This window comes from Gordionus sp. m RMFG-2023, chromosome 2, assembly GCF_954871325.1.
Source record: "Gordionus sp. m RMFG-2023 chromosome 2, tfGorSpeb1-WG-v2, whole genome shotgun sequence".
NCBI lineage: Eukaryota > Metazoa > Nematomorpha > Gordioida > Chordodea > Parachordodidae > Gordionus > Gordionus sp. m RMFG-2023.
The window spans coordinates 62,151,448-62,163,250 of NC_088776.1; positions in this window are offsets into that span (position 1 = coordinate 62,151,448).

Genomic DNA, 11,803 nt, shown 5'->3' on the forward strand with positions numbered 1-11,803 from the left:
GCATAGACTCTCAAAAGTTACCAAGAAAAATATATTTGAGTAAAACAAAGCTATTTTTCTATTAAAAATTAATATATTTGTTTGATATATATTATATATAAATAATCATTAGTGAAAAATCCATATCTTCCCTACCAAGGTATATATGATTATCTTCATAGCGAATAAGACTTATATTTTAAATAATAAAAAAGTAATTAAATATAATATTTTTTAAACCAATTTAATTAAGTGGACAATAATCCTGCTTTCAATGAAGGTTATTTCTTTTCATTAAAGTAACATTTATATTTGCTTAATAAATTTTTAGATTTTATGGCATTCGCTCAAGATTCAGGAATCAATAATGAAATGGGTATATTTAATTAATTTAAAAAAATGTATTACTTAAAAACTCTTAAAATTTATTGTAAAAACTATTAGAATTCTAATCACAAACATTTTTATTTTAATTTATAAAAAATGTTATTCTTAATTACCATTTGATTCTACATTTTATATGTGCAAAGATTTCAATTTCATTATATATATATTAACATATAATTGCAACCAAAATTCTGTGTTGCAAAATGAAATATCATTTATAAAGTATAAATAAATATTCATATCTCTAATATTTGATGACTATTATCTAATTCCAATAGCATTTTAATAAATTTTTTGATCTTTTCAAATTGACAACAAAAATATCTTTTTAAAATATCAAAAATGCTATTATTATTTATTTTTTTCAGATTGAAGCCCCGTGAAAAGGTTCTTAACACAAGCTATCAGAGCTTTATGGGCTAAATTTTCAATTTTTATGAAAACATAAATGTTAAGAATATGGCTATATAAAAATAATACCTTTTACATTATAAAGTTATATATTTTCTTATCTAGAAATGTAGTTTAGCTAATTTTAGGAAAATTATTTGGTATTGAAACAAACCTTGGCATTTCGTTAAATTTTAAGGCAAAATTATTTAAAAAAAGGTGCAAAATTAAATGATTTAAGTTTTAAAAATTTGCTAAAAACACATGATTATGATGTCAAGTATATTTTAAAGACTTGCGAAACATTCCAAAAAAAAATTATCAAATTTTTAATAGCTTCTTATATTTCATTAAAGGTCAGCAAGGTAAAATCCTATATTTTTATTAGAAAATTAAAAACGAATATTTTTCAAAAAATTTTTTTAAGGGGCATATATGTTTGATCCTGAAAGTAAATATGATTTAAAATTTTTAATATATGGCCAGGAATTAAGGTTAAAATTTTGAGAAGAGAAGGGAGGAGGGGTCTAAGTAAAAAAGATATTTCTTTTAGTTCAAAGATGTTTTATTACCTTGTACTTTTAGTTAGTTGTTGTAACTGTTTAGCAATACAACTTAGTATAGTTGCAACAAAATATAAGCTAACAAAGAGTAATTATTTTGCAAATATTGTTATTTTCCATCTTCAATCTGAATCCTGGATCCTTATTGATGCGAGGAATTCAAAGTAATATAAAAAAACAATCAGTTCTTTTTACGTTTTGTAATTAAATCTTTAATTTATGATTATGTACGATTGAAGTATATATTTACTATGTTTATGCATTATGTATTTTTACCATAGATAAAACATATATTAAAAATATAGATTTGAAATAGATTTTACCTACTTATAGTATTTAATTTTAGCCAACAATAGAAAAGATTTGTTACAGAAAAATTATTTTTAGTATACAATAAAATTCTGGTAGATAAATTTATATAATAATTTCCCTGTTATTGTAAATCGATATGTATAACTAGATATCTCAGTTTGTAATTTATATAAGTTAAAATTGTGTAGAAAACTAAACTATATAAATATATTGGATAAAGAGATATATAATACTAAATAAAAATATATATTTTTAGCAATTATTTTAAATTTGAGATAAATCAAATAATTTTTGCTCTAGTGGAACTTGATATACAAGGTACTATTAAAATGAATGCGCTTGTATTTTAGATGAATTTCTAAAATAAATTATTATATATTCAAAAATTTAAATCAAATATAAATATTTTGAAGAAATTAATTTATCAATTAACAAGTTCAAAATTATTCGTATTGAATAAAAATGCAAATTATTTCTTAAATATTTGAAATTTCATTAGTATATTAAATAAGTTAATTGTTGGAATTCTTAATTTTTTTTTATAATCCATTTATTTTTTATTTTTTTAAATATATTTTAATAAAATTAATTTTTAAATTTAAATATATATTACAAATTGAAAGAGAAATTTTAGGACTCAATATAAATGACATAAAAACTAAGATAATAACATAATTTATTTAAAGAAAGAAGTGAATTAGTTTGAGATTAATTCCCTTTCTAACTGCATTATTTAAACGAGGACAAGAAAATTTAATAAATACTGTATTTACCGAATAATATTTATATTCCTTAGGTAAAAACTACTTTAAATTTTTCCTTACCTAATGAATTTTTATTTAATCTAAGCAAAAAATCTCTGTTGTCATATTCAGATCAAATATTCTTTAATTATGCAAAAAAGTAAGAAAAAATAATATACTTAATCAATTTTTTTATTAATTTATTAACAAGTTGTTGAGGAAAGTGAGAATATTCATTTTATGAAAAATTGATATTTTTTTTAGAAAGAAAAAATTTAGTAAAGGCGTAACTTTCAATAAATTGGATAAATGAAAACAATCATAATAAAACTATTTATTTAAACATTTTATTGATAACTTTATCTTATAATTATAATATTGCATTTTAATATCCTTTTATAGATTAATATCTGGAAAAAAAAAATAATAAATATCTGTACTTTAAAGTAAAGTGAATTTCCTTATTTTGAATATCAAGGAGTGAAGGTATAACAAACAAATATTTTTGGAGAAAAATGTAACGACTGATTGTTTTTAAAAAAAAAATTAAACTTTTAAAAATGTAGTTTAATTATTGAATTATTGACTAACTACATTTTACAAAATGGTAAGAAAAATAGTTTGTAGATTGATAATAATTAACAATTGAAAGCCAAAAATCTATATAATAATTTCTAAGGATGTTAATCTTATTAATAAGTATTATATTGATAAATAAATAATTAAAATCTTAATATTTAAAACAGAGAAAATAAATTTAAGGGAAATTTATAAAAATTTATTTTAAATAAATTAGAACTATATATCTAAATTTAGAATTTTTTATATAATTTAACAAATATTTGTTTAAAAAATAGTTTTTTTAAAAAATTAATTCAAAACTTATTTCAGTAAAATTTTATAATTTTAATATAAACAATCTATATTATCTAAAGTTAATGTACCAAAAATTTAATTAATCAGAAAATATTTTTGGAAATATAATTTTACTGATATTGCATCTTGCTTGATAATGTTTATTTGATATCTAATTTTTCTTTATTTTATGTTTTTTTGAAGTGATTAAAGGTATTTTTATGTTATTAACTGTATTAAAAAGACTCTTAATATATTAAAAAAAATTTCCGATAAACTACAAAAGCTGATTTAAAAAAATTAACCAATAAAAATATATTATTTTAATTATATTGTTTTTAGTTGATGAAAGTATAAATTTAATAGATACATTTTATTTTAACTATATGGAAGAGGTGTGATATCAATTTTTATATAATTATGACTTTTTTGCAATTAATAAGGTTAATTATAATTAATATTATTGTTGATATGATGATTATCCTTATATCTATATTATCATATTTAATAACATAAAATCTAATTTTATCGTGTAAATTTGTTATTCTCTTCATCGTCTATTCAAAACTTCTTATTCTCCTGTGTATATGATTCAAACATAATTATATAATAAAATTAAATTATTAAATCAACGAATAAATATTCTATACATAAACATATTGGGAAAAATAAGAAAATAGTAGCAAATTATTTAATACTTTTTGTTAAGGTTTATTTAAAATAGTAACCAATTTAACAATAATATTTTTTATAAAAGTAGATATAAAATGTATAAATAAATTTATATATTATTTTATTAACAAGTTCTAGAAGAAAGTAACATTCGTGAAAAATTACAATATATTAATAAAAATCAAGAGGAAAAATTAGAGAACGAGAATAACCATGATAAAAAGAATAAGCTATTTTCTAATAAAATAAATCATTTTCTAATATGAAAAATTCCTCAGTGAATTATTTTGAATATAGAATAAATATTTTGGTCAATTCTACCACTAATTAAACATCGAACATACTAGTCCATAAATTTATGTCTTATTTATTGCGAAATTTAACATTGAATAAGCAATAGTTTCATTTTTTTTTCACTTTACAATTTTATTATCAATTAGTATCTAATATAACTTTTTGGTTTAGATTTTAAAAAAATTTATCTCTAGGTATTATTATTTTTTTATATTTTTGGTAAACTATTATAAATTATGTAATGTGTTAATATCCACTTTTTATAATGTACTATTAATAATTTATATAAAAATAAAAAAGTTTAGCAATTATTTAAAGAAGGCACACAAAATGGCTTCTATTCTTTTCTCAATGTTACTTGTTAAATAAATAAACTTAATACAGTTTGATATTTCTTTCTTAAAATCAAAGAAAAAAAATCCTTAAAAAAGTTGCATTCTGTGCATGTTCACATCTTGATCTACGATATCTAATACTATTATTAAATAAAGAAAATAACAGGACTAGAAAACTGTTGTAGTAAAAAGCATATATGTTTCTTATTATTTGTGTTGTTTATGTATTTTTTTTGTTGCAATATTATTTATATAATATTTTTTTATTTTTCTTGCGTAATATGAATAATGTAATCTCTTATATGTAAAGAAAAAAAAGAAACTTAATCAAAATTTTAGTGTGGAATATATTTTTTTTTCGTAAATACAAATAAAGACTAAATCCGAAATGAGATTAAAGTATAAGAAAAACAAGTCACATAAGAATAAAAATTACAAAAAAAACGATAAGACCATAAGAGAAGGTTGAAACGCCAAAAATAAAACGTTGCAAATAGCATTACTAATAATCTAGATAACTTGAGCGTTTGCATATAAAATCTTTTGTAATCTACTAATTAGTTAACCTAAAAATCTCAAATTCATTTAATTATGAAATGTGTTTCACAGAATCTCCCATATTTAGTTGACAATATAAATTCATCAATAAGAGATTCAACAAATTAAAAATAATTATATTTAAAATATCTATATTATTTAAGAGTTCTCCCAATTTAGTCGAAAATAACGATGAATCTATTGCTAATGTTAAATTAACATAAAGTTACACAAAATTTAAATAAGCGTAGAAAAAAAAACAGATCTGGTATAAATAGAATTTGAGAAATTTAAAAATGTTCTATTAATCCAAGATAAAATAATTATCCCAACATCCAGGACTGTAATGTATTAATATAAATTGATTTTGTTAATAGACAAAATAGAAAAAATATAAATATATTTTATTATATTAAATAAATCACTCTATATTATTTCGAATTCATTTCATTTGGCGACGAGTTATAAATCCTTATTGTAAATAAAAGAAAGTAATTTTAAATTCAAAATATGTCACAAAATATATTAAAAAAATAGCTATTAATAGGCAATTATAAATTAAACATCTCATGGATTAAAAAAAAACACCGACATTCTTGCATATTGGAAAAAAGAAGGCCATTAAGATCTCTTATTTTATTAGCAACAATGGTTATGTCTGTCTCAGATACAGAAGGATGTTGAAAAAGATATTTTCAGGATTTAAATATATTTTACCACCAGGATAACAGAGAACCTGGTTAGACAAAGATATTAGATGATATATATAATTATGTTTAAAATAATACATTTGTAATCATCATTTTATATTTAAAAAATTAACAATAAAGTTCTGGGTTAAATTTAAATTCTTTTTTATTCGTTTATATTTATCAAAAAATTAATTTAAATAATATATAGAAATCCACAGATGTCCTTTATAAAAATAATCTTTTATAAACTTATGAAAATGCAACTTAAACTTTTAGAAAATATTATTTTTTAACTTGAACCAAATTTAAACCATTATAATTTTATCCTTTCTTCTTGGAGCCTAAACTGAACCAATGTATCAAAAGGTTAAGACCTCCGGTTCTAAAAATGAATGGGTATATGTGCTGTGCTTTGTAATTAATGTCATTCCCTTTATTTCAGATTTGTCACTATCCTAAACTTTTTATAATAATATTCTTTACATCAACTGGTAATAGATGAATATTAATTTTAGTTTTTAGGGTCTAATATGTTTATTTTCAAACTACTAGTACTACATAAACATTTTAGGCTATTTAATTATATATCAGTTATACATTTTTTTATTAAAACTTTAAACATAATTTATGATAATTAAAATAAGAAAACTTTGAATATTGTGTTTAGAGATTCTTAGCTAGGGAAATTTAATAATCATAAGAATTTATATTATCTCTGGTAAAATTCACCAAAAATTTAATGTCAAAAATTTGTAAATATTTACTGTTATATTATCTTGCTAGAAAAATTTTATTTGCTAATATTTTTTCTTTTTATATATAATGTTTTAAGTGATAAATGTAGGTAATTTTTTCCTTATTAATAAAAGCACTTTTTTTAAATTAAGAAAAGTTTTTCTAAAATAACTTTAAATTGTAAAAGCAAGATTTTTGATTATTTAATAACACTATTTAAGAATAAATATTAATTTAAATAATTATATTTTTTTTAGATGAAGAGGGTATGATTTAATAAATTCATGAGATTATATTTTATTTTAACTAGGAAAACGTGTAATATAAATTTTTTTATTCCTATTTTGGAAAATTAAGACGATCATTTCTACAATTAGTCTATCTAAAACTTTTTATTCTGTTGTGTTTAATACAATAAAAAATATAATTTTACAATTAGATATAAGTTAATCTATAAACTTAATATAATAAAATTAAATTATTAATAGTAAACTAAATAATCTTTTATAGTGGCAGGGTTTATCTTGATTTCTTTAAAACTTAAAGTTGGCTATAATTTATCCTAATTTTTAACAATTTTCAGTAGCAAAATCCTCGATTTTGAGAAATTTTTAGAAATGATTAAAACAAGATGTCCTCAAAATATGTTCTAAGTTTTGAGATTTATTTTTGAGAGAGCCAAACTTTTCTGCCATCCTATCTCGAGACATAGGTAATATTTGTTTCGTTAAAATTTTTATTTATATGTTTATAAATAGGAGCGAAATTGATGCTTTTAATAACACAGCTGTAATTGAGAATACAAATTGTAGTATATAATTATGATTCTTTCAATTGATAAATCCATAATTATTTATACATATTTCTATTTATAAAAAAAAATATTCTCATAAAAAAATTTAAAAATATGCTAATTATTATAAATAAATTATATTTCATAATTTTACTAATTATTCTAAATTTGGAAATATTTAAATAATACTTTAAATGTTCTTAATGTTGCAATTTTTTGTTTGAAAAGGGTTGGGTAAATAAGTTTTTTCAATAACATATATTTCCATTTAAAAATATATTGATAATGATTTCGAAATTCAAGTGGTACATCAAGGTAAATTTAACACAAAACTTTCATTTATAACTAAAAAATAAATGTAAAATGTGAAATTAAAAATGTGAATTTAAAAATTAGAATTTATAAAATTATTAGATAATTTAATATTATATTAACAAATATGATAGGTATTTAAATATTGTTAAATAAATTATAAATTTTTAAAATAAGGGTATAATCCGCCGATTTGTTCATTTTATTTTTAAAGGAATATAATTGAAATATTAAACAATCAATTAATTTAATATTTAAAATATCAAATATAATATTATTGAAAGAATAAACTATAAATTATTTAATAAAGTAAAGTGTAAAGAGTAGTTACATAATTTTTTTCAGAAATTTTTTATCTTAATATCTAATATTTTATCTAAAAATTTTAAGGTTACCTAAAATAAAAACGAATTTTATTAATAAAATACTCTGTAATAAGAGAATCAATTTCTTCTAATAATGAATAAATAAATAACAATTATATCTTAATTATTTTAAAACTTTAATTAATTTTAGTTTTTTATTTAAAATTTATGATTAATGACTATCATATTGTAAAAGATATTTCAAAAACTAATATTAGTAATATATAAATAATCGGTACTTGTACAGCATAGACAACACAAAACATCATAGCTGAGTATATAATTATTTTCCAAGTTATATTAATTAATCATTAAAAATTCTCATATATATTGCTTCTTAGCGAAATTAATACTAATTTTATCTTTAATTTTACTATTTATTTATATCAAGCTGCCGAATATTTTAAAGGTTTAAACAAAATGCCTTCTATTTAAAGGATTTAAATATAATCTCATTGTAACGTCACTTCCATAAATTTTCATTTTGAAAGCTTGAAGCCCATTCTTTGTCAATTTTTTACCGGGTTAAATATTCTAGAATATTTTATATATTTTATTCCTTTTTAATATTATTTTTACTAAAATGTAAATCAATTCTACACAAGGACACGGAAAAGAATATTCCGGATAAGTTCTAGGAATAAAAGGCTTTGGGAGAGCTAAACAAAATGATTATTTTAAAAAATTTCTCAAAACTCATTAAACATATTTTTAATGATTATAAACATAGTATTATAATTATTCATTCTTAAATATACGTTTTTTTCTCTATTTAATTCTCGTTTGCTTCACATAAAATTATTATATCATTATGCGAATATTAGGTTATAACAACTATCCTGAGAATATTATTAAAGCTATTTTATTATAACGTTAACATTATATATTAAAAGATATATTTCTAAAAGTCTTTTTTACCTGGGCACTTGTCGGCATAATACTGTTATATTTAATGTAACATATTGTGATAATCATTAAATATACTAAAATCCTTACATGTATTTTTTAAATTATTATTCAAAATCAGATGATTAAAAAACTTATATCATTATTTATATCATCTAAGGTGCCAAAAATAAATCTGATATTAGATTATTTGATTTCTTTTTAGAAATTGTTAGAAATAATTGATCAAAAAATTTATATTTTTTTAATTAATTTAAATATAAATAATCATAATATAGTTTACCCTATTTTTGTCATCCATTGTGTAAAATAATAAATGTTTGGTTTATTTTTGTAATAAAATAAACTCTCGGACTAATATTTAATTAATTTAAATCAATTATTACTATTTTTTATAATTATTACTATTTTTTATCTAATAATATATATATCTATAAAGTAGTATCTAGATATGAATACATTTAATATAAGTGTATTTATATACATTTACAAAATTTTTTTATATCTAGTATTTTATCATTAATGAATTAATAATTCTATATTAATAAAATAGAAATAAAATTAACGAGTTTTGTATCCTCTCGTTAAAACAATATATTTCCTGAGCGAAACAGGAATAGAACAGGAACAATCAAATGCCTTTCCGGGTGACTGATTCTAAATAATTATTTTTTTAAATCATATTTCACAATGACACATATAAATAATGTTTTTTATAAAAATATCAATCCTTAGATCTAACTTTTAAAAAATCAATTTTAATCGTTATTAGAAAAATTTTAAAATATAGCATAGAAAAAAGATTGAAAGCATAATTCATATCTTGTAAAATGAAATCTAAATGATAAAAAATTTTTTTTTAACTGGTCATTGGTTTCTTAATATATTATCAATAAGTAATGGTGTTTGATTTTTTTTCTAATATTAAATTAATGTAGGTGCAAAATATAAAAAAATAGAATTTCGCAAAGATTTTAAAAGAGGATGTCTAAAAAAATAGTAACATTAAAATTAAGAGGGAAAAACAAGAACGAGGCATTGAAGATTATTCAATGAAAAAGATAAAACTTAGATAGTTAGAAAAAAATTGCTAGCAAATCTTTGTAGTAAGAAAAAGAATTCCTTGTCGGTGCGTCCACTTTTTAAAAGAAAGAAGTAAGAATAGAACAGGCCATGGGCATGAATGGGATAGAAAGATCTATATACCTTATTTGGTGATTTTCCGAGCTTCAGCTGGAAGCACATTTTATCAGGAAGTTTTTTATCGGTTCTAAAATTACCGGTTGGTTTAATTCTAAATGGAATACCTGAGGAATGACATGAAGGCAACGTCTACATTTGCAATCAACGCTGGTTTCAAAATGTTTACATTAAGGTAGAACAATTTGGCAATGAGCAGATTTCCAATAGCAAATCTTAGCTCGTCAGCGGAAATCAGCAAATCAATACTGCTGGAGGGCATGATTTTCGGTATAATAAAATTTTTGGTTCGATTAATAAACTGTGAGATCCTTATCGTAAAAGATCAATTTTAAGTACGCGACGGAGCCTTCGTTAAGTGGAATATCTTAATCTCTTTGAGGAGGACCGTGGAGTGTTTATAATTTTAATTTTAGAAGTAGGTGGAGAACTAGGTAGAGAGGGATAATTTTTATCAGTTTGATACTTGTGAGAGTTGTAGATTTACCAGAAAGGAAGAAGACTATATTTATTAATTTATGTAGCTTATCTAAAAATATTTAAATTAAATAGTTGATATTACATATATATTATTTTATTAAAAGGACTTGATTACGGTAAATTTCTTTATAATATCTTATTTTGATTTATTTAATAATATTACCTTTTTTTTAAATTAAATCGAAAGAGATTGAACTTTTTTTTAAAAGAATATTCAAATTTTATTTTTTAAATTAAATTTGGTTTTTTTTAAGGAAATTTTGCTTTTGTTTTTAACGTATTATATTTATTTGAATTTAATGTAAAAATCTATGATTAAGATTGGTGAAATAAAAAAATACAATTTATGCAATACTTCATAGTAACGGTTGTTAATATTACTCGTTTTAAATAAATAACATAATGACGTTATTCTCTTTAAAAAGTAGCTTAATAATTTTAACGGTGTTGATTTTTAAGCAATTTATGAGTAACATTATTAGCTTTATAAAATAATATACGCGTTTTAACAATATATGTATGTAACAAAAATCCTAATAGATTCATAAAAAGATACTATGAGAAATTATTAGAGAAAAATTATAGATATTTTTAACAGAGAAATATCTATATTAAATTTATTCATTTTTAGTGGAAGCCCTAGAAGGTATACCATAATAATCATTAAAATTTATGGCTTCATTTTATTTTGTATCAATTTTTATTTTAATAGATATGGAAACTAGATTGGATATATTTTTTAAAGATTTTTGATATTTAATTTTTCCCAGATACGGACGATTATAGCTATTTAAATGCCAAAGCGAATGTTACCTTTAAATTTTAATGTATAATATCTTTATAAGTGGTATAAGTTCTTAATAATTATTTTCAGTAATTTTGGGTTATCATATAAAACCCAAATAATGTTATGTCATTTGTTTGTACCACAATTAGGCAATAATTTTTTAGTTTATGATCTAATTTCACTATTACCTGCGTTCTTAGTAGATAATTACCATATATCGTTGCTGCCTTGCACATTGTGAGATTTGGTTTTCTATCATTAACACACCTACTTTGACAACATATATCGAAGTAATTTGTTTTAAAACAATTGCTGCAAGTTTTAACCAAAAGTTGGACAATTACTTATTGTTACTGGGTAATATTGATTACAGCTTATTAATCTTACTAAATAATAAAAGGAGGGTCGAGATATACAACTATTTAATTTATTAAAATGTTTTATCATTTAATTTTAATAATATCTG